General features: G+C 33.4%; 1 protein-coding gene across 7 annotated transcripts in view; it reads left to right on the top strand.

The window, feature by feature from the left end:
* CNBD1 (cyclic nucleotide binding domain containing 1) overlaps positions 1 to 23,060 on the top strand; it is a 634,668-nt gene that overhangs the window by 196,458 nt on the left and 415,150 nt on the right. The gene's annotated exons all lie outside the window — the stretch shown is intronic.

Below are 23,060 nucleotides of genomic sequence, written 5' to 3'. Positions count from 1 at the left end.
TTTTAAGATATAACTTTGTGATTTTAAATTCATATATTATTGGATTGAATATTATTCTGTTACACTGAAGGTTGATTGAATTTATTTTGAATGTACTGAGTTTTGACTACTGTTAAATTCTGTTTTTCCCCTATAACTGTGCTGAAAAAATATTATTGAATAAGCTCATATATGAAAAAACAGTTTTTCTATTTTGCCTTTGTAAAATAGTCATAGAGATAGATGGACTTCTTCAGAACTGGTTATAATTGTATAACAACCTTGGAAAAATTTAATGTGCTAAATACCTCAAATGATTTTAAGGGTTTTTTAAATATGATTTTGTAATTTTTTTTAACAATCTCTGGTTATTTTGCCTTCCCCTACCACAAGGTAAGGCCCATTCTAGTAGCTGAAGTGAAATACATTTTATAAACCCCAACCTTCCCACATGTGAATGGAAGTTGGGCAGTTAATCTCAGGGCATTTGTATCCCTATAAGCCTCCAAAAAAGGAGCATCCCTTTATTTATACTCTTCAGCTCACTACTTTACTTGCACCAGAATGATATATAGATTTCTTGATTATGTTCTTAACCCAAGATGAGTTTTACTTTGTTTAAAAATATGTTTATACACCAAGGTTGAAAGAATTGCTACATTTGTAAAAACTTGTGACACATATTTATCAATTCATAGACTTTTAAATGTCATACAACTTATGTGAAATGTGAAAGTGTGTTTGTTTGCTATTATAATTTGAGAATTTTGAGGATATTGATATATTGAGAATTTTGAGGATATTGATATCTACATATTTATACTACTGTATTTTTAAAAATGAAAAATTGTTACCTATTGAGAATTTTGGGGATATTGATATCTACATATTTATACTACTGTATTTTTAAAAATGAAAAATTGTTACCTTGTTCGATTCACTTGCCTTCTACTCACAGTGGAGCATGGCTAGACATTAAGAGGAAATGGATATCATTTTTGGTGAGAAAGCCTTGTATTCTATATCTTCTTAGCTGACACAGAGTGTCAATGATTATAAGCTACATTTTTGGATTTTTTAAAGACTTTTATAATCATATTTTTCTTGCATGTGCAATATACTATTTGTTTTTTTTTATTATTTTTTCTCTCTTTTTTATATTTGAAGCACATGTCACCAGTATTAAGATTTTCTTTAACCTTTTGATTTTTCAGTAATATAAGTTTAAGATACATTTGCTAATGCATGCCCAAAAAGGCTTGTGACTATATAAATGATGCCACTAATTATTTAATAAATTATGGGACTTTGCTTAATGATTCTGTCTGATACCAGGACAAGATATACACACAAGAGCCATTGAACAAAGCCAAAGAAAAGCCAATCCAGGATTGATTGATGCACTTCTAGGCCAATACAAAGGTCGTGAACCTAGTGTGAAGACTAGAGGTAACTGTGTTTATCATTGCTAGACATAGGCTTTCCTTGTGTCCACACTCACTCTGAAGATACTCACAGATGAGTATCCTGGAAACCTTGGCTCATAATCTGGTCCCTTTTCTGCCTTTTTATAGTGTGGTACCTTTCTGTAGTCCTGGCTACTGACTGGGTAAATGCGTCATTGCTTAGATCATTTTAATTGGGACCTGATTCAAGGACCTGTTATAGATTTATTTTCTTTTACTTGGAATTTTTACACATAAGACTTTGATAGTCTATATTTTCATCCAGAAATTTTTTCTTTTCTTTTTGATTTTTTTGATATCTTTTTAATTTCTCTTGCCAATTGATTCATATACCTCATACCTCAGCCATGCATCCCTAAGTAATCCTGTTTTTTTTTTTTAAATCACCCTCTTAATGGGGGGAATGGAAAAAATATCATTATTTAAATTGCAAAGTTTAAATTCCTTTTGAAAAGAATTTTAGGTAAAGATGCTACCTCTCTGAACCCAGAAACTGAACTGTTGGAGAAGACATAATGAAGATGCCTCCAGACCACAAGTTGCACAAAATTGAACTTTGGGTGTGGTTGATTGAACATTTATTTGTAGCCCCCTAACTGGCTTTTTGTCAATGCGTTCAGCAATTATTGGTTTTGTTTGGTTTTTTCTCATCCTCAAATTATTGTAATCTTTAAATTGATTATGTTTTTATGATCCTTTGGGGAAGGACCTCTTCCCAGAGGATCAAACGGAGGAATGTAAAATTGAGATTTGAACTCTGGACTTCAATCTCTAAGAGTCCTTGCTCCACTTCCCCAAAATGCTTTGTAATCTCACGGAATTCTGAGATGGGCGAGATCGAGAAGGTACTTAAGCTGATTGCAAAGGCTTTTGGGTCCTCTCTTTTTTTAGACTTCTGTTTTAGAGCAGACTTGGCTCTTTCCATAATGTAGGTGAGGTCTTGTCTAGGCCTCTGAGGCCTAGGCACCATGTGTTTCTTATCCTGTATTTTCTTTAATCCTTAATCTTCAATAAACCTCTAAAAAAATATAATACTCCTTGCAGAAAGAAACTATTTTCTACCTGCCTCAGTTTCCCTAAATTTTAATCTTTACAAACAGCAGGCTGTTATAGTGGTCCAGGTGTGATCTGAAGAGGGCATGTACTAGGGTGGTGGCAATAATAGAGAAGTATATATATATATATATATATATATATATATATATATATATATATATATGAGAGATATTGCATAGGTAGAACCGTCTGGGTTTGGCAATAGATTGGTTATCATGGAACATGAGGAATCCAAGATGATTTATAAATAAATAGATGAATGAAAAAAGCACTTATTAAGCACTTTATGTTCATTTGAGGATATATAAATATTAAAAAAGTCTCTGCCCTCACTCAGTTTTTATTTTAATAATATTCTAACAGCTTAAATTTGTAATAGAAAGGAAGAACATTTGCCTTCCAGTAATTCTGTGATGTGTGAGGCATATTAACCATCTTTTGTTGACCAAGGTTATACAAGTCATTAAATGTGAGAACATGGAGAGATTTCTTGCCCAGGTCTTCAGTCTTCAAAGCTAGTTATCATTCCACCAAGCTGTACTGCCTTAGTTGACTTATGTCTAATAGAAGTGTCAAATCTTATCAGTAGCTGATAAATGAGAAATCATTTATTGCTCCTCATTTAGCAAAATAGAGGACTGAATCCCAACGTGTTAAATGACTTGCCCAGAGTCACAAAGCTTGTTGCATGGTATTGTTAAGGCAAGAGTAAGACTCATTGTTCCTGACTCAGTTCTCTTTCCATTTCTCTTGCATTGTAGTTTTGTGGCCTTGAACACCCATATTAATTAATTTCTAATTCTATCAATCACTTTTTGTAAATGATTGTGTGTGTATGTGTGTACATACACAATAACTTTCCTCATAAAATTCAGGCTACTTTTGTGTCTAGTTGCAAAAGAAACTTTTAGTGAGAAGAATAAAATTACAAATAGTATTTTTTCTTATTTTTCAAAGACATTTTTCAAATGTTTCACCTTTGCTCCTGTCACTCACCAATAATTATGAATATTAAATAGTGTTATAGGTTAATGGACTACTAATCACAGGCTGTTATAACTTCACTGGCCTTTCATGGCATGAAATGTCCAGTAAAAATGCTCTTTGTTTTTTCAAGGTTATAGTGATCTTCATTGAAGATGTAGGAAATTTGGTGATTTATAGATCCACAGACACAGCTTGTACTATATGTATCACATCAGAAGAATATTTATAGCTTTTATGACTAAATGGTGACAAATTTAATATATTTACTTTACTTAATAAATTACAATACTTTGTAAATGGGAAAATGTTATGTAAATAAATTTTATTTTTTTTATTTTTATTTAAGAAAATGTCCTATATAGACACAGATGTTTTTTAAATATTTAAAATATTTAAATTTAAAATAAATTTCCATTTATGTGTTATTTGATTTTTCTTTCAAGGAGTAAATGGTTTTTATATAGTCTGAAACCACAGACTCCCTTGTGTCAAATATTGTATTAGATATGCTAAAATTATATTTGAGGAAAGACTTACTACTTCTTTGTTTTATTATTTATAGAATTAACATCATCGGGGAGAAAATTTATGTGGATTCTGGAATCAATTTCCCTTCTTCCTTTTAAAAAACATACCTTCAAACTTTTTACTATAATGGCAAATTAGTATCTTTTGGAATGAAAATATAAGCTAAAACCTGGCAGAGTAAATAGAAGTTTCTAAGTTGCTTCTAGAAATAACCAATTTTCTTAGACAAAAACTAAGCTTCTTACTAGGAGGATCTAATCTTATTCTTGTTGTTATTGTTCTTCTTCCTCTTCTTGTTCTTGTCCTTCTCCTCCTCCTTCTCCTCCTCCTCTTCCTTCTTCCCCACTCTGAATAGTATTTAAAATAAAAAAAATCCAGTTTGCTCTTTCTTTCATAGTATATGAGTAATCAGTTCTGTAAAGACTAGCTTTTGATGGAAAAGGCAAAGTTGGACTTTGTTTCTCTATCTCTTGTGTATTCTCTCTGAATTCCTATTTTTCTTGCTACTTGTTGAAAACCAAATAACTTTTATGCCAGTTTAGTTTCTAACAGCAAGGCATTTTCTGGCAACCCCCTTGAGAGAGTGCAGTGTTTCTGTCTTTTCACTGCTTCTTAATTAACGTGGAACTTGAGTGAAATTCATTCTAGATGAACAAGATGTTTTGTCCCTTTATGTATGCTAGGCAACAACTTGAGAATATGCAGGACATAGTATGCTTTGTAAAGATAGTTTCAAATGAGATGATTTCCTATGTCCCCATTCTCTAATGTGTCCTTTATAGAGAATGCTAATTTCTCCTAAAAGGCTACTTGGTGTGCATTTTAAATTTTAAATTTTTTTTAGCACCACCTGGTTTGGTGACTGACAGTTTTATGTTGCTTTTGGGTAGCTTCGATGGTCCTAAAAAAAACATGGAGATCAGTTTCCAAGGTCATTTCATCCTGATTTAATAATAGATGTATTATTCTTGATAGACACTTAATAAGTAGCTATTGATTGATTAATTTGATAACACCTTTAAAGTTAGATGAAACTTGGATGCAAATCACCCACAAAGGAGACTTAATTTTGCTTATTATTAAAGTTAGTTTTAACTTAAGATTCCTAGTATTATAAAAAATTGTTTTTGGAAAAGCCATTGTAAATGTACTCAGGTTATATGCAGACTTATTTATTATACCCATAATCTCAAGGCTAGGATATAATTGCAGGTATCCCACCAAAAAAAGGTTAAACAGCAGCGTTTTTTTTGGAAATTTTATTTTTTGGAAGATAAAGTATTCTGGTTTTGTTTCATAGGAATGATCCCTTAGATGGTAAATTTTTCTATTAGTTTGTAAACTGCTTGAGGATAGGGATTATTTTTTGCTTCTTTATGTATCCCCAGGATTTAGCATGGTTCCTGGCACAGTGTAGGCACCTAATAAATAGTTCTTGATTGATTGATTCATTCAACAATAAGGTCTAAGTGCTTATTTCCACAGTCAAGTTTGCCAACACATGATTTCCATTTTTTTAACCTTTTCTCTGGTTCTTGTACCCCAGAGGAATGGGTCTCAGTCAGAAAATATTTCTATTTTTCTATAGGACTAGTAGTCTAGGTGATTCCAGGGAAACTGGATGTTTCCTTGATCGATTTACAGTTTCAGAACTTCTAGGTTATATCCGGGGCATGTCTAGGAGTTCCAGGCTTTCCATTTGCTGAAAGTCCAATTTATGTGACTTTCAACAATTGAAAAGAGGCAGTTTGGTTATTCTAATTTCATGTGTCTAATTTTCTCACATCCTTAGCTCTATTTGCATTTCTATAAAATGAATTGAATAATATAAGTAACAGAAGGAAAGGGACATTAGATGGAAAATATGAATCTCAATAGATGAATGAGAGATAAAGAGTTGAGACACAAAACTAAGGAGTAAATGAAGAAAATATGAGGAGCATGACATGTAAGTCTAAATATGGGATAATTTTAATTCTTCCCACCATCCCCTTCCTGTTCTTATGCTCCCACAATCTAGAGTTCCTTTCCCAGAGAACTCTAGGTGGAACAAGCTTGGAATCAGGGAGATGTAACTTCAAATATGTTCTCATATATCTCAGTTTTTACACTTGTAACATCATCAGGATAAAAAAATAGCACCTACCTCCACTGGATATTACCAGGATCATATGAGATAATATTTGTACAAGTGCTTAGCCCAGTACTTGGAACATAATAGATACTTAATAAAAGCTAGTTTTCCCTTTCCAGCTCTCTCCACCCACTTTAATGGGTTTTTCTTTGGAGGAAGTAGAAATGTTTTTGGTTTCTGTCACCTAAGCCCAAAGGGGAAGAGTGAAATTTTCTGGATTCTATTTTGAACAACTAAAACTTGATTCCCTAATCTTGCCACCTTGTTTATCTCTCTCTTCCTTTTCCAACTCAGACCCTTTTTCAAGTGAACACAAGACAAATAGCTATGATACTTTACTTAACAAATAATAGCCCTGCTGTTCACAAACCATTAGAAATAATTATCATCTTTTGCAGCAGGGCAGAGAGCATCTGGCTTCTTTGATGTAGTGTCTTAGAGAGAAGAATAACATTTTTATCCACAATTTAGGCTTTATTTTTCATTTTATAGCATATTCAGCTTTATACTCTACTGCTATTTATCTCCAAAGACCTTCAATGCAGCCAATATCCTGCCAAATGCAAGTTTTATTAGTTTGCATTTGATGCCATTTCAACTCTCCACATCTCTGTTTCACTGGAACTTTCTTTCTCCTCAGTCCTCCTGTCCGCTCCTCAATTCCTTTTTTGTCTCTGAACTTCTATACTTTAAGTACTGATTTAAAAGAACATTTCTTGTCATACATAGGAATTACAAAAATTTTCACACTTTACAAAATCACAGAATTTCAGAGTTGGAAGGGAACTCCAAAGTTCTATCTTTAACTTTTACACTAAAAAGAATCTTTTCCACCCCAGGCCTCTCCTTTTAAATCTTTGTAAAATAACTTGAGTGAGGAGAAAACCATACATGTTTTAAATAACTCAAATGATTCTGAACTTTGTCCTTATGTACCAGGCAGGAGGGAGTTATGGTTTCCTCAGCATTGCATTCCTGATACTTCTGAGACTGAATTCACCATCCAGATTCCAGGTAATAGCCTTGGATCCTTTTATCCCTACTATGGGGCTCTTCTTCCTCTGATCAAACTATTTGCAGGTTGTTTAAACATTATATTGTAGCAAAGCAAAACAATTTAATTGAATTAAGAATACCTTGGTGAAATCAGGTAGCAGCCAACTCTGATAGACTAAAGTGCATCCAACTCTGGTATTTTGAAATGGCACCTTGCCATTGATTGAAATAAATAATATATATGTAAAGCCCTTTGTAAATCTCAAAGTACTACATAAATACCATCATTATCTTCATCATCATCATTAGTATAATTATTATGGTCATCATTATTATATCCCCGAATACTCTTAACTTTGGTCCCAGTCTGCTAACAGGTACAACATCTTTGAATTTTTATAGGATAACCCCAAAAGGGTATGGCCTGATGTCAAACTGCTAACCTGTTTGCCTCATAGCTCTGAGAAGAAGATCTAGATGCAGATCAAGTCTCCAGACAAATTTCAATGAGATCAGGATTCAGAAGATACAGTTTCTTGAAAAGGGAAAAGTCAAGAAAAGGCATAGCCAGGATGCACCTTTTAGCACCAAGTGACTATTATTTTCTTAGTTCTCTGTCTTCCCATATCTCCTAGCATCATTAGCTTCATACAAGAACAAAAAAGGTATCTTAGTTGCTCTTGACTTTGCCTTATTTTCTCACATTCTTTGCTAGCTTCATGTGGCCTTTATCTTTTCTCTCACTTCCTTATCTTCCCATTTTTCTGTTCAAAAATCCTACTGCTACCTGCTTATCCATTCAGACTCCACATGCCATGTAACCAGAAAAAAAGGGCAAACGAATCTATAGAGAACTATCATAATACTAGAAAGATATCAGAATGTTCTTTATACTGAATTGAATCAGAATCTGATTCTCTAAAACATGAAACCATTGCTCCTGTGCCTGCACTTTGAACCCAAAGAAAATAAATCTAATCCCTCTTTTACAAAGTAATCCTTCAAATTCTTGAAGACTAGCTATCATTCTCTCTATCCTTCCCCACCTCTAAAAGTTTTCTTTTTATTCAAGCAAAAACATTTTCAAGTACCATCAGATGGAGTTTATGTGAGCTTTAGGCCTCAAGATCTAGAACCTTCTCCATCCTGTTCACCCTCCTCAAGAAACATTCCAATTTAGCAATATCTTTCCTAAATTATGCTGCCCACAACTGGACAGAATGCCCCTGATGTGATCTGAGAGCAAAGTTTAACAGGGATTTTGCTCTTCACTTTGTCACAGGTAATCTGTCTTGTGACTTGGCAGCCTCATCTGCCAATCATCATAATATTATCTCTATTGTAACATGGACCTCTTATAAAGAATTTGAAATGTTTAATAATAATGCAACTTTTAAACCAATGATTTTTGTGGTATTGTACACAGAAAGGCAGCACAGTATAATGGAAAGAAGATTGGACTTGAAAGTCAGGAGATATCAATTATTATCTTATTGTGCTCCTTACTAATAGAGTGATTTAAGCAAGTCCCCTGACCTCTCAAATTTCCTTTAAAAATATTAAAAATGAGATTTGTAATAGTTTTGATACCTACATTGTAGTATGCATATATGTGTGTATGTATGTATGTCTTGTAAGGTCTTAGCTAAATTCCTCACTTCTACAAGAAGCTTTTCTTGAATTTATTTCAATAGTAGTACCTTTTCTCAAGTATTATCTCTAATCTGTTTTGCCAAAATATTGCTTGTTATATAGTTGTTTGCATGTTGTCTCTTCAGATCTCCTCAGGAGCATGGATTATTGTTGTTTTTTGCTTTTTGCTTGTGTATTCTCATAGTTTAATATAACATCTGGCACATAGAAGGTGATTAATAAATGCTTATTGATTAACAGTGGTGGTACAGACCCATAAATAAGAGTTAATCATAAAATCACTGTTTTTAAAATTTAAAATTTTTTTAAAGATTACATCTTAATATAATTTTTAATAATTGCATTCTGACAATTTTCAATCTACATTCTCTCTTTTCTACCTCCCTTTCCCCTCCCCAAGATAGCAGGTAATATGCTATAGGTTGTACATATGCTATCATACAATACATACTTCTAAGTGTGTCATATTGTGAAGGAAGACACCTATTGCTTATATCAGAGAAAAATTCATGGGAGAAATAAATTGAAGAATGGTATGCTCCAGTCTTGATTCAATCCCTTTTATGGCAGTGGACAACTCTTTTTGTCATGAGTTCTTTGAAATAGTTCTGGATTCTTGCAGTTGATCATTGTATAACATTGCTGTTTACTGTGCACCATGTTCTGGTTCTGATCACTTTATGTCACTTTATAAAGTCTTTCTAGATTTTTAAAATCATCTTTTTCATCATTTCTTATGGCATAATAGGTTTATCATAAAATCTCAGAGTTGTAAGGGATTGCCAAGGTTATCTAGTTCAATCTCTACTTGACTAATACTTTTTGTAACATTCTAAATTAGTGGTCAATCCATTTCCTCTTGAAGAATACCAGGAATAAGGAACCCATTACTTCCTTGTTTATTTGTTGTGATTTCAAATGTATGGGGAACTTTCTAGGTGAGTACACTCCCCATCAATGTAAATCAGTATCTTATCTAAAGAGTCTTAGGGAGTTGACTGGAAAGTTAAGAGGTGAAGTGACTTACACAGGCTCAGACAGTCAGGATGCTCCCCAAGTGAACCAAATAGCCAGATCTTCCTTGTTTAATCTTGGCTTTCTAGTCAATATACCATATGGATCTTTGATACAGAAATAAGCTAGGCTTACTCAAGATCTATTATGGTTACCTTCTTATACTCATCTGTGGCCTATGTGAGCTATATATATATATGTGTGTGTGTGTGTGTGTGTATTATTATAACTGATAAAGCATGTTTTTCCTCTCTTTCCCCATTCTTTAACAGGGGAAATGTGAAGTAAATAGTTTATTTATTTTTAAAACCCTTATCTTCCATCTTAGAATAAATAATGCATATTGGTTCTAAGGCAGAAGAGTGATAAGGGCTAGACAATGGAGGTAAAGTGACTTAAGTCATACAACTGGGAGTGTCTAAGGCCAGATTTTAACCCAGGACCTCCTGTCTCTAGACCTAGCTTTCAGTCCAATGAGCCACCCAGCTGCCCCAATACTTTATGTTCAAAGCAGAAAATGGAAATTCCTAAATAATATCAGCATTCCCAAGAAATACTCTACATTAATCATTTATTTTATTGATTAATTCTTAGTTATCTAACACCATATTAAGATCTGTTAAGGACTTAGAATAGGAAACTTGGACAAGATATAGGAGCTGTCTTTGAGTATTTAAAGGACAATATGTAGAAGACAGATTAGACTAATTTTACAAATAAAATGTGTAATAAGTTGTAAATATTAAGAGTAACAGGTTAAAGTTGCACGGATACAGAATTCAGCTTGATATAAGGAAAAACTTTCTGATAACTGGAGCTATTCCAAAGTGGAATTGCTCTCCTAGAAATCTTCAAGAAAAAAAGTCTTGATGGACATTTATTAAGTAAATTGTAAAGGGAATACCTATTCAGATACATATAAGACCAAATGGCCTGAGAGCAACATGGTATAACTCCTATGCTAATTCTTAAGGTAAAGGACCTATTTCTCTTCTTGTTCTGTTTCTCTTTGTATTCTTATAGCAACATATTTTAGAATACCTCATTATGAAGATCAAACTAGCTTCCTTCCACCATTGACCTCTCTTCCATTTAACCTCAGCCTAGATTAGACTTGTACTACTTTTCTCTTTTCCATCTGCCCCTTTTCTATAAGACCTGCTATGATACACTTGTGCATGAGCAGGAGAAGAGTTGAGATGGCTTTTTAAAATGCCTTTCTGTATTTAATTTTGTGTTTTTTACTTTAGGCATGAGAGTGAATGAGGATTTTACTTTCTGAATGAAAATATTTTTCAAGGAATTATTTTATAAGAAAGCATTACTTTTCAAGTATTTCAAGTCTCTTGAACTACAAACTATGTTTCATGATTTTGAAGAGATTGCAACATTTTTTGAGGTACTTCCAACAAAGAAAATTAGATGGTGGTGAATCTGAAGGGCAGAATGATGAATTTTCCAATGATAAAAGAAAATTACTATTTCCCCTTTGCTTTAAAGTCTGATATATGCATTTAAAGGCCAATTAGGATTTTTTTAAAAATTAAAATTTGAATAAATTATTGAGTCAAGTCTAAATCCTTCATTCTAAGAAGAAATTGAGGTCTAGAGAGAAGAAATGATTTACTTAAGATCTAGCATTTTTTCCACTCCATAACATAATATTTATTAGCATATTAACTCTTATAAAATATGGAAAACAAGTTGATGGAAAGATGAAAAATAAATCTCTTACCAAGAGCAAGATTTTTTTTTACAAGAGAAACAAAAATTATTCTAAGGACATGGCTTACATTGTTCCCAAAATTTAAGAATGCCAAAAGGAAAAAAAAAACCAAACCTTTCAATTACATCACTTTATTGAGTTCATAATGCTTGAAAATGGATTGAAATTTATTTTGAGCTATTATACCAACTTCCCCAAAAGTTCTATCTCCCCATGCCTCAGTGTGGTGTGCAGGTGACAGGCTATGCCAGTGGAAATTTTTGGCAGGTACAATCATCATGCAAAGATGTATATTATAACCAGAAGGTAGGAAAATATTCTTCTCTCAACCTTAAACACTACCCTTCCTAATGAAAGGGCATAAGTCCAGTGGGTTGGCCATCTGATAATTAAATATTTTTGGCCATACCTTTGTCAAATAATGAAAAATACAAAAGAAATGATCCTTAGTCTTTTGTGTTGTTCTTCTATTACTACAAAGATGGTGGCAGAGTGGTGGAAGAAGTTGAAGAGGATACTAAGAATCACATTATTTTTAGATGGTCAACAAATTTTGACTATTGCTATACTAAATGTGAGGCCTTTATCTATTCATCAATTATTATATGTATTGATAGAGGAGCTTAATTATATATGTCTTGATATTCTTCTGGTAAATAACTCAGAAGAAAGAAGGAGGCATTTTGGGAGAAACAAATGAATTGATAAAGTAAGTTTTATTATATGTCTTGAAGCTACGAGAATCATCATTTCATGGTACATTTGGTTATCACATAATGCAGAATTACTGATAAATGTTGATAAAATAGATCCTTATGAAAACAATATGTTTATGCACTGTCAGTTGCTAGGACCCAAGTGGTGGAGAAAGTCTATGAAGAGACTGATAAGACTCTTCAAGTCAAGTCAACATGCCATTCTTATCCTTGATGACTTTAATGTGGAGGTGGGAAGAAGTTAGGACAGAGAGATACATACAGAAAAGCTTGACATTGTGAACATCAAATAACTTAAAAAAGAATAGAATTAGTTGAATTTTGAAAGAAAAATATTTATTATAGATGTGAAAGTTATCCATGAACCAGCTGTCTGTATTAAGTCAGACTATCAACTTGTCAGAGTTAAGATCAGAATTTATAATAAACAAGAAGAAAAGTAATGAGAAAAATGTTACAATTAAGATTTAACATGAATTATTTAAATAAGCTTTTAAAGGGAAAATGGGGACTGGAAAATGGAAATGATATCAATAATACTATAATAACTTTATCCCACAGTTAAACTAAAGTAAATTAAATGCTATAACATAGTAGGCAAAAAAAAAAAAAACAAAAAAAACCCAGAAATTGCTTTAGTCATCAAAATTTTGACTTATTTTCCAAATGGGGAGGGATTACTGCCAATGTTGAGTTAGAATATAAACTCATCTGTAAGAGCTTATGAAAAAGAATGATGAACAATTATGGGGAGTTTCATTTCATAAAGCAAAGAGAACAAGAGAGGAAAAAGCAGTCTATGGAAAGCTTAGTAAGAGAGACTAAGGAATATCATCTTAAGGGCATATGAGGAAGGAAAAAAAGAAACACTTATCAAATACTTATGTGCCAGGCATTGTGTCAAGAGCTTTAAAATGAATATCTTATTTGACCCTCACAACAACCTCTGGAAGTAAGTACTATTATTACCCCCTTTTACAGTTGAAAAAACTGAAGCAATAGGGGCTAATTGACTTTTCCAGAATTAATTTCTGAGGAGAGATTTGAACTTAAACCTTCCTTTCTCCAGGTTCAGTCTTTTATCTACTGTACAACTTATCTGGCTCTAAGGGAAAGAGGACACAAATTGAAAAAATAGAAAAAGATTTGGAAAAATTATTACATGAAACCTTTTTTCTACTTGAAGGACAATGGAGAGGGCAGTTGGGTTGCTCAGTGGATTGAAAGTCAGGCCTAGAGACAGGAGGTCCTAGATTTAAATCTAACCTCAGCTGTGTGACCTTGGGCAAGTCACTTGACCCCCATTGCCTAGCCCTTACCACTCTTCTGCCTTGGAACCAATACTTGGTTCCACAACAAGGTAAGAGTTTTTAAAAAAAAATGAAGGACAATGGAACCATTATACTTCACTATTAACATCACAGAAACAGGTCATAATGATTGTATTGATATATATGGGAATAATGATAATACAATTGTGAAGGCATTGAAGGATTAAGATAGGCGAAGGAGAAGAAGCTACCAAAGATATGAAAAAAAATCCCAGACCTACCTTATTGATAACCCCTGAAAAAAAGACCACCAAAAAAACAAACTACCAACCCTGATGCCTAATCATCCATCTATACAAAATCTTTACAATGAATTGAAAACTTCCTTGAAAATGGTTTTGGTAAGGCTTTTGTGAAATATATTCAATAATGTACCCTTCCATCTTTAGCATTTCACATTTGAATAAATAATGTAGAGAATATAAAATCCCATTGGACTCTTTGGTTGATGACCACAAAACATTTGATCCAGTAGAAATACTATCTTTCTGACTCTTTTATGGCAAGTGTTTCCCATCCATATATTAGGATTATTCAATATTCCTTGGAAGTATAGATATAACCCTTTTTAGTGAAGTTTTTATTATAAGTATCAGGTTAGGTATAAAATAGGGAGATGCCTACTTATAAAAAAAAAACACTACAGTTTTAGTTTTACCAAGATTAAGAAAGAATTCCCTTTGAGGGGTGAGATCTTTCAAATACTTTTGTTTACTGATGTTATCATGTTGATTGAATCAAGACCCAAGATGTTGCAGGACCTCCTTAAGAGATTTGAAATAACTCAAAAAGGTGTTTGCCTTGTTTATTTACATAAGACAGACCAAAGGAACAATGACTATCTATTACTCAGACTTTACTATGCATTTGATGGTACCACTTATTAATTTATTTAATAGTATATATGTAAGACATGGTATAGATGGATAGACAGTAAGAGTGGAAAAAAAGAAGGAGAGTAGGGAAAATTTATTTTGGGAAATAACACACAACTTTTACTCACCTCAAGCTTCCTATAATAGCAAATATATTGGGCAGGTTCAATATGGAGAATTTTGGGGAGTACATAAATGAGAGTCACACAGAATAGGCAGGCATAGATAGATGAAGAGTCATCTGCATTGTTGGAATGAAATCTCTAATTGATGAATTCACAGATCCTTTTGAGTCTTTAACTACCAAATTGGGATCCCCAGGTTGACTATATAATGAGTTTTCCCTTAAGTTTCATTCCTTTGTCTCACAGAAGTATATATCCCCTAACTTTGCATTTGAGATGCCTGTGATACTCCACTGTGTGGTGTAAGAGTTAAAATTAAATGGTTAGACTAAATTTATAAGAGGGTGGTCACCAGAAATTATTACTCAAGTTAGAATGACTTTATAGCAATTTATTTATAAAATAGAGGGAAAGAGTAAAAGTAAGGAAATGAGAGAGGGTAGATATTTACTCCAGTTCAGCGGAACAAGGCAGGGCTTCAGAGGCTCCAGCAAAGGTGCCCAGAGGTAAATTAAATAAGGGTTCCAAACATGAGGCCTCCTTCAAGACAAGGGGCCTTTCTGGAAGTTAGTACCTCCAGAAAAGTCAGGAAAGACTGTTAGCCTTTTTCACTCACCCATGTGGTAGTTCTAAGGGAAAATCAAAGAGCAGTTGGAGGTCCTAAGCCAAATCTCTTTCAAGGTCAAGTTCCAAAGCAAAAGAGCTGGTCACAGGAAGTTCTTGCCACTTTTAAAGACCTTCCTTTTGTCACTTCCTGTGCCTTCCTTCCACTTTATGTGGACCAATTGCAGCTATAGCTTTGCTTAGGACTGCCCATGGGGCAGTCAGAAGATTCTGATTTATTCACTATAACAGGCCTGGGTCACAGACTTCCTCATATTTAAGGATAAGTGGGGTGTATATGCTACTGGTGATTAAATCTAAAACTGGGCAGGGGAGAGTTAATCCCATCTTCACACAGGTAAGTCATTATGTTTGGTAACAATAAAAATATCATTAGTATCATGCTTCAAAGTTTGGAAATTGCCATATATATATTGTCACTTTTGATCCACATAATGTAGTGAGTAAAATAGGCATGACTGCCATTTTAAAGATGGGGAAACTGAAACTGAGAATCATGGAGTCAAAGGCAAAATTCAGACTCAGTGAGCAAATCAATTTTTCAAATGCACAGATCTGATTATGTTATCCCTCTGCTTATGCTTCAGTAGATCCTGACTATATCTGTTTTTGGCACATAAAACCTTTCACATTTTGGATCCAGCCACTTTCCAAACTTAATTCACTTCACTTCTTCTCGAATACCCTATATTCCTGCTAAATTGATATTTTTTATTTTTATTTTTTCTTGCACACAAAATTCCATCTTTTCTGCCTTTACAGTGGTTTTTCTATTGTCCCTCTGTCCCTGAAACCATCTCCCTCTTCACTTTGATTTCTTGAAACTTAGATACTTTGAAGGCTTATCTTTGATGTCTCGTGCTCATCTATGTGGCCCCCCTGTTGTTAATATTCTAAATCATATTTCCTGAAATTATTTAATGTTCACTTTTTATGTGTTAGTTTATGAATGTGTCATATTCCTTCAATAGAATGTGATATTCCTGAGGAAAGGGAAGATTTAGTCATTATCATTGTATTCTCACTAACTACCACAGCGCCTTGTTTTTGTATACAGTCAATCTTTAATAAATGCTTGTTGATTAAGTGAATGAATGAATGAATGTCTTCTCTAAAATAGGAATATGTGGAGGACTTTATTGACAGTTTTTGCTTCTGTTTTGGACTTTGCACTGAATATTTATATCATTTGCTTCAATCTATGTTCAATGTCAAGGTTCAGCAACTACTTTAAGAAAAATTATTTCTAAGTAACATTTATCCCAGAGTTTATGCAAGTTTAATATATGTATGAGAGTACCTTGTTTAAGGAGAGCCTTTAAAGATACATATTTTTCTGACAAAGGTTTTCTATTCAATTCTTAAAATTCAATAAACAATATAGTTTCCTTATGTTTATTGGTCTTTTGTCTTTGTTTAAAAATGACGTAATGATGTGACCCAGTTGGATATTATGAAAAACTCTCCACAGGCTCGTTTTTCACTTATAGTCTTTTGACTTCCTGTTAAAAATAACTAACAGTAAAGATAATTTTTAAAATAAAAACCAATAAATGTAAAGTTTTCTTCATATTATAAAATCAAACACTTGATAAAATGTTGACCATTTACTTTGATAGAAACCATAACTAATTTACTAAAGCTTTAATTTGAGTTATATCAATATATTTCTCTAAAATTTTTAAAATTTGTATTACGAATTCTTTTCAAGGCTATTTTTCAAAATAGACTCTTTTTTGTGCATGTTGTAAACAATACAATTTTCAATATTATTACAAAATAATCTATTTATTTGTGATATTTTTGAGAATGAATCTATGTGTGAGTGTGTATATGTGTGTCTCCCTTAACCCCTTGATATTTTGCCCAATCTCTAAAATTTAAGGACAGAATCTTGGTTCTAACATCACATTTTGTTCTGTTTAGGAGAAGGAAAGGAAACAAATATTAATCCAATTACCTACTATGCACTAAGGCATAGTGCTTTAAATGCTAGAAACTTAAAATATTATTTTTTGAAAATAAATGTGTAGTAATGGAAACTGTTATTAGAGATTTTTATGACAAAATTACCATGATTGGAATAAAACTTCTTACCCTCAATTGCCTCTCTCTGCCTTTTCTCTCATTTCTTCCCCATACTTTCTCTCTCTCTTCCACACTCCCTTTATCCTGTCCTGTCCTATTCCCTTCCTTCCCTTCCCTCCCCCTCTCATCTTCTCCTCCCCCTCATTCTCTCTCTAATAATTAGAGTTTTGTGTTTTGTATCCATCTCAATAGCTGCAGATAACTTATTTCTTTGTGCTTTTATTTTTTTCCATAGGCTATTTTTCTGTTGTACTTATTAATGGTAGTTTTTTTTTAATGGAAGACTTGGGAGCTGAAAGTTTTTTCCAATCCATCCCTGAATTTTGAGAATGAGAGGAGGGAAAAAAGATATGGCACTACATCATAATAATCCAACCAAAAAATGCTCAATATTTCATAGAATATTTTCCTATGAATCATCATTACAAAGTTGAAATTGTCCATTAAATACCTTTATATGGATATGGAAGAAATTCAAACATAGTGAAACATTTAAAAAATATAAAATTCTGAAATGAATTCACTTTAGTCTAAGAAATAATAAGCTCAATCATGTAATTTCTTTGCAACTCTCTCCTTTCTTTCTCTGCCCTTACATACCTGTTGTGTTGAATAGCAGTAATCAACCAGAAAATACTAAACTTTCTACCAGAAATTTTATTGCTTCAAAACTTCTCCAGAATAACATTGCTCTAAAATTTTTATCTTACTAAATTACAGGAACTCAAAAATCACAAAAACCTTAATATTAAATGATGGAGCCTTCTGACCTGATAATACCTTTCCCCCTATAGCTAATATAACTTTGAAGTTAGGAAAGGATAACTCTTTTTGAAAGATTGTCACGTGTTACACTAGTGGGTAAAAAATGACTCCAATTTAGTTATCTTGTTATGAATCACCATTGCCACCTTCTATAGGAAGTCCCATCCTATTCCTGCCTCTCTACCTTTGCCTGAGCATTTGGAAATTATTCATATATTTTTTAATTTAATTTCCTTTGTTCCTGTCAATAGAATGCAAAATTACTGAAGTCAGAGGCTGTTTTTTCTTGTCTTTATTTCTCCAGTTCTGTGTGCATGGTAAGCACTTAACAAATTCTTGTTGAATTAATTGGATTGAAATGAATTCAATATTGAATTGAATTTTTATCGCTACAATTCATCTGAGCCTTTGTGAGGGGTGCAGCAGGAAAAAAAAATCCCAAAAAGATGGTTCTAGAATATGATTCTATTTTTGTAATGTTACTCTGGAAAGTAAGTACTGGTGGTTAATTAAGATTGCGAATCTACGTTCACTCATTTATTGTGAATCTGGTATGATATAAATATTATAAAACATATGATCTCATTACAGTAACAAGAATCCATCTTAGTTCATCTCTAAAGCACCTGTGTAAGATTACATTTTTTGACTAAAAAATGATCAGTTATCTATTCATAAAAGCAACAAGAATATGATCTTGCTTGTCTTATAAGTCTTTATGTGAGTATGAATATAGATCTTAGAGGCAAATAATATATTATTATAAATGCACCAATATACATATAAGGAAAATTAATGAGAACATTAAGAATGCTAGGATTTTACCCATAAGAAAAAAAGCCTTCTTCATGACCACATAGAGTAGATAATATAAAAATCCCTATCCTCATTTAATGTATGAAAAATTCAGATTTATAACAAGTTTAAGGCCTTGTTCACAATTACATGAATATATCTGGTGGTACAGATAGAAGCTATGAGTGATAAGTTGGACTAGATGAATTTGTGGTCCTATTGAATTCTGAGATTATAATTCAGTGACTATAATACTTGTGTTTGACTTAAAGTGATTTCCCACAATGACTTCTAATGCCTTTCAATATTTAAGCAGGATTTCAAAGTAGGATTCAAGTTAATATATTCATTAGTTTTCCAATTCCTGCCCTTCTGGCACTATGTTTTCCGACCAAATGGGCATACTTGCTACTGCTAGACCATCTCCTGCCTCTCCAGTTATGTCCAAACTAGCCCACATGCCCACAATTTTTTTTCTTTTTACCTCTACATGTACTATAAAATCCTTACTTCCTTCAAATATTAGCTCAAAGTATATCTGTGTTTTAAACCTTTCCTGATACTCCTTTTCTCTACTGCTTTTCTACCCTAAATATAGACTTAATTGTTTACATGTTGCATTATGCTCTAAAATCTAAGCTCCTTTAGAGAAAAGTTTTTATTTTAATTTTTATCTTTGTATTCTTAGTAGCTAGGACATAGTAAATATTTAATAAATATTGTTGAAATTTAATTGAATTGTTATGAAAATGGAGTGATTATGTTGAGTCAGGGGAAACCTAACATCTTGTTGGTCGCTTTCCAACTAGCATCTTTAGCTATCTGCTTGACCTTTGAAAAAGGCCAGTGACTAACTATTGGTGGCAGTTTGGATAAGTATTTTGTTGACAAATTCCTTATACTCAACTGAAATAAAAATTGATTTTTTGTTACAAATGACAATATCAAGCAACATTTGTATTTTACATAACTGACATAAAGCTATAGTTATTGCAGCAAAGACCTGAGAAGGAGCTAGAGCAATCTGAACCATTTTGAGATGATTATCACAATTAAGCTGATTATTTATAATGATTCATTTGAAGAAAAGTCTCCCGATCAGGGATTTTTGATTATTTGTCTTAGAATTATTGTGAATGTTATTGTATAGTAATGCTGAATAATCAAGCATTTTCTATAATTGTTCACATTCCTTTCAATACCAGACTCAATCCCTGAACAGAAAACATAGATATCAGCCATGGTGTTCTGTGCACAGTGAGAGCATGATCATATGAAAATCTTTTTCTGGCATGATAGAATAGTTTCCTATATTTATCATTTCATATCATAGATTTATCATTATAGGCTAGTTCTTTTATTTTATATATGTATATATATATATTCATATATATATTCCTTTATTATAATGACTAGCAGGGGAAGGGGGTTGGTTCCCTAGTAATTGTATTCCAAAGATAAATATGATTCCTTGAGGAGGCAATGGTTTAAGATAGATCCACCATCAGGGAACCTTCTTCCTTCTAAAGAGAAAATTCGAAGGATAAACAAAACAACTCATTTGATTCAGTGCTCAAGACAAAAAGATACCTCAGAAGAAGAATTTTTCTGTCAAGTTTTCCAGATTAATTTTTAAAAATCTATTTGTACTCTTCCTTTCTATTTTATACTTAAATGCTTTTGTTATAACTTCTGCTAGTTTATTTCTTGCTAAGATTTTTTAAAACTTATTTTTACCACCATTGCTTCTAACTTTTGTGAAATGATATTGCTCATAGACAACCACAACAATCTTTTATAAGATCTTTAAGATCTTAAAAAAAAAAAAGAGTTTATACTCTAAAACAATGTTGATCTTGGCAGTTGTAAATCTACATTTGGCAAGAGAACAAGTGTGTTCTAGCTCTGCTGGTTTCTAGCCTCTCTTGGTCTTTTCATTATGATGATTGATCTATATCATTTAAACTTCCTTAGTAAATGGTAATAATATTGTTGATATATTTTCCTTTATTCATATCTTTTTTGGCATCAGCTACTTATTTAGATTGGATTGGAGTTTCTTCCAAAACATGTCATAGCTTCAATCTAATTTTTATTTTTCTAGTTGGATAACAACTTTTATCTTTGCTCTAACAAATTGTGGTTTGGCTATATGAGATAACTAATATGGAAATGACTCCTCCATCATCAGCCAGTAATTTCCCCTCTATTAAAATCAAATCAATTTAATTGTTAATGATGTTATTTGATATTTACTTTGTCCAGTGACTTGTTCCAACTTTCTTCTTGAACAAATATTCATGATAAAATATGAACTTTCTGTATGATCTACATTGACTTGAATTCTCTCGTTTCTTACTGCTGAACCAGATTGATATATTTTCCCTGTCTCACCCTCTTTGTTTATACCTCTTAAGTGATTTTATCCAGCTTTAAAGTATATTAACAATATTTGGAGGGTCTTTCTTATCAAATTCTTCATAAAATCTATCTAATCCATCATCTATACCAATTTGCAGCTCTTTTCATGGTGATTTTTTTTGCAAATATAAGCTTTTCAGCATGACATAAACAAATGTTCCATGAAATAATCTTTCTTGTTGCCCTTGGTCACACAATCAATAAATCCATTTCCTCCAAATCCTTATTTGCCTCTCTACAAAGAAAGAACCATTTCATTTAGCTGTGATTTTCTTGTGACTTCTGGTTCCATTTAATTTGAGAATACCAAGATGTATATGATTCAGTTCCTGTAACAGTAGATCTGCCTGCTAGTCAGTGGACAAGGATCTCACATTTACAATATCACTTAAAGTTGAGATAGTTTTAAAAATGCAGTCATACCACCCTCTTGGCCTTTTCCTTCTCTCTTTTCCAAATATTTCTGACATGGAAGGAGACTACAAGGAACTAAGAGTTCCTTCCCCCCTCTCCCTCCCTCCTTCCCTCCCTCCTTCCTTCCCTCCCTCCCTCCTTCCCTCCCTCCTTCCCGCCCTCCCTCCCTTCCTCCCTTCCTCCCTCCCTCCCTCCCTCCTTCCCTTCTTTTCCTCCCTCCCTCCCTCCCTCCCTCCCTCCCTCCTTCCCTTCCTTTTCTCCCTCCCTCCCTCCCTCCCTCCCTCCCTCCCTCCCTCCTTCCCTTCCTTCCTTCCTTCCTTCCTTCCTTCCTTCCTTCCTTCCTTCCTTCCTTCCTTCCTTCCTTCCTTCCTTCCTTCCTTCCTTCCTTCCTTCCTTCCTTCCTTCCTTCCTTCCTTCCTTCCTTCCTTCCTTCCTTCCTTCCTTCCTTCCTTCCTTCCTTCCTTCCTTCCTTCCTTCCTTCCTTCCTTCCTTCCTTCCTTCCTTCCTTCCTTCCTTTCTCTTTTATGTATTATCAGGGATAAAGCAATCATCACCAAGTAGTCAGGCTACTGATTAGTTTCCTAGTATTTTGCTAGTCTGGCCAACAAAAATCAGTTGTGTAACAGTCCACCCATGTGTATACACAAAGACGATGATCAATCTGTAAGGATCCTTTTAGGAAAGCGCATACTCAGTCCTGCCCATGGCAAGAAAGGCATTGACCTTTGATCCCAGCATTCCTAAGGTTTAGGCACGAACTCAGGTTTTTTTGTGCTCACCTGGCTGAGGAAATCCAAGCCTCTGCCTTGTTGTAATTTACACCTGAATCAATGGCAATCCACTGTGTCTTCATTAATATGTATTATGTACCTTTACATCACAATGTCAATAAATATGAGCAGCTCACAGAGAGGCGGCCCTTATTATCTCTTTCACTTGTCCCTCTCCTACCTGGATCTTGGCCTCTGGCAAAGAACAGCTTTTCTCATGGAATTTCTTTAATCTTTGTAAAGACCTTTCCTTCTTAACCTCCTACCCTCAAGCCTGATCGGTGCTTAGAGCACTAGCTCCTTAGAGCACTAGCTCTAAGCGATTAGTAGCTCTTCCCTCAAGGGATAATCAACTATCTTTCCTTTCTTATAAGGGCTGCTGGACAGCACCTTATAAGTTGTAGTTTATTGCTTGGACTATAAAGTTTTACAAATTGGCAGAACATTCCAGAAGGTATGTTTTCTGCTCAGATCTTGCAGTAACAATTGAGAAGAACAACCTCTATGAGACCCAACATCCTTACCACCAACATCAACTACTGTCCAAGTTCCACTAATGGAAGAGATAAGCCAACCTAGCTGAAGCAGCAAGGCTTT

This window comes from Monodelphis domestica, chromosome 3 (genome assembly GCF_027887165.1).
Source record: "Monodelphis domestica isolate mMonDom1 chromosome 3, mMonDom1.pri, whole genome shotgun sequence".
In the NCBI taxonomy this organism is placed as follows: Eukaryota; Metazoa; Chordata; class Mammalia; order Didelphimorphia; family Didelphidae; genus Monodelphis; species Monodelphis domestica.
This window is presented reverse-complemented; position numbering and strand designations above follow the sequence as displayed.